The sequence below is a fragment of the Bufo bufo genome, chromosome 6 (assembly GCF_905171765.1).
Source record: "Bufo bufo chromosome 6, aBufBuf1.1, whole genome shotgun sequence".
Taxonomy (NCBI): domain Eukaryota; kingdom Metazoa; phylum Chordata; class Amphibia; order Anura; family Bufonidae; genus Bufo; species Bufo bufo.
Window position 1 is genome coordinate 283752510 of NC_053394.1, and position 2614 is coordinate 283755123.

Below are 2614 nucleotides of genomic sequence, written 5' to 3' on the forward strand. Positions count from 1 at the left end.
CTCTGACCATTTTTGAGTATGAAAGTTACGGTAATTTAAATACATAATACATAGGCCTGCACTCACTCACATATGTGTTGGAGGCTGCGTTTGGAGCCTCTGTTGCAGATTCTGTTGAAAGACCAGACAAAAAAGCCTCATAAGCAGCACTTTTTTTGTATGGTAAAAAGACAGGATCCTGAACGGAAACTGAACGGATCCCATCATTCGGCAGAGTCTGTTCAGCTTCTTCCCTGTGGGGTGACAGGAGTAGGGGGGAGCAGGGTCACCAGTGGGGTGACAGGAGGAGGGTCACTAGTGGGGTGACAGGAGGAAGGGGGAGCAGGGTCGCTGGTGGGGGGGCAGGGTTACTAGTGGGGTGACAGGAGGAGGGGGGAGCAGGGTCACTAGTGGGGTGACAGGAGGAGGGGGGAGCAGGGTCACTAGTGGGGTGACAGGAGGAAGGGGGGAGCAGGGTCACTAGTGGGGTGACAGGAGGAGGGGGGAGCAGGGTCACTAGTGGGGTGAAAGGAGGAGGGGGGAGCAGGGTCACTAGTGGGGTGAAAGGAGGAGGGGGAGCAGGGTCAATAGTGGGGTGAAAGGAGGAGGGGGGAGCAGGGTCAATAGTGGGGTGACAGGAGGAGGGGGGGACCAGGGTTACTAGTGGGGTGACAGGAGGAGGGGGGAGCAGGGTTACTAGTGGGGTGACAGGAGGAGGGGGAGCAGAGAACTGGGAGACTTGACAGAACCATGATTGGGGGAGGGGGGAATCACTTACTTGAAGACTGACAGGCTGTGCTTTTCACTGCCCCAACACGGCCGGGGGGTCACAGGGGGCAGCTCTTCTCTCAAATCAGTCACGCGAGTCCGCGGCTCCTTAGCTCTCCAGCGGCCCTGTTATGTTTCCCGGGGTCCTTGGGCAGCACGCCCTGCTCTCCTTACTACAGCTACCCCTAGGAGCTGGCCCCTCCTCCTTCCAGCTCCCGCCGACTTCCCCTGACCCGACCTGTATCGCTCTGGCGCACCAATACCCAACCAATAACAAAGCTCCTTGCTGTAAGGTTATTTCAGGAACAGGCAGATGAATGTGGGGGAAAAGTCTTGGTACGCCTTAGACTTTTTTCAGGGAGTAAAATCACCTGAACAAGCGTCATAGAGGCTTGTACAGGCGTTATTGCGACCTCTGCTGTCCAATAAAATGCCAGGCTCACAGTAACCTGACAGAACATCCCATAACCAGCAGAACGGCGATATTTCATTTTTACCGGCACATTAGAGGGGTTCTCTGGGCTTTTAATATTGATGACCTATCCTCAGGTCATTAATATCAGATGGGTGGGGGTCCGAAACCCGGCACACCGGCCGATCAGCTGTATGAATACAAGGCGCACGCGTGCCATCTCCCTTCTCTCTTCCTGCTCGCTGCTGCTATGTCTATGGCGAGCAGGAACAGAGAGAGGAGATGGCACGTGCGCGATTTCATACAGATAGTCCGTCAGTCAGGAAACACATTTTGTCTCACTGTCACTAGGGATGAGCGAATCGACTTCGAATGAAACATCCGAAGTCGATTCGCATAAAACTATGTTCTAATACTATACGGAGCGAGCGCTCTGTACAGTATTAGAATGTATTGGCTCCGATGAGACGAAGTTATGAGTTAAGTTATGAGACTTCGCATAATAACTTCAGAAATTGATTTATACTGTAAAAAAACATTTCCCAAACTCAGGTTCGGTTCCAAGGTATCATTCTGCCTGCATTTTATTTTAAAAATGACAGGAATAAATTACTTTTATTAACAAAAAAAAAGAACCTGCAAAACTCAATTACCAAATCACTGATGTCAAATAAGGGCTCATTCACACAATTATATGTTCTCCGTGCCCATGATGCGGTCCACAATGCACGGGCACCAGCTGTGGATCCTTCGACTTGAATGGGTCCACAATCCATAAAATACGACAAAAGATAGGACATGTCTTAGCTTTTTCGGTACAGAGTAACAGACCTGAAATCCCACGGAAGCACTTCATGGGGTTTCCCTGGGCTTCCGATCTGTGCATCTGCACCACAAAAGATAGGAGATGTCCTATCTTCGGTCCTATCTTGCGGATCGCGGACCCATTCATGTGAGTTCAACGCCTGGAGAACCCCTGTATTCCCCTTCACATTTTCCTATTCCTCCTCCTTCCTCTTGATTTAAAGAGGTTGTGTAAGAATGAAAGGGAGGGTTTAGCAAACACCCCCTTAATTCTTGGACAACCCCTTTAAGGCACATACCGGTACACTATAAGCCAATAGACGTCTATGAGCTACTTTATATAAATATTTTTTATAAAGAAACTAAAAATACTAAAACTTATCAGAAAAACTACAAAAATCTTTCAGAAACCTAACCCACAGTAAATCTCATATACCTCTTTATTTACATTCCCCAATCATCTTCTCAGCGCGCACTTTTCATGACGCGCTTTGTGAAAGTGAGGCTTGACACGCACATGCAGCCAATCCGCAGACGCCGTTATGGACCCCGCCCACTGAATGGAAACTTTCCGCCTACACCCAATCAGCGTTGTCTCTATCTCTAGGAGTGTTTTTGTCGAGGACCTTAGCCGCGCACTCTCATTGGCTG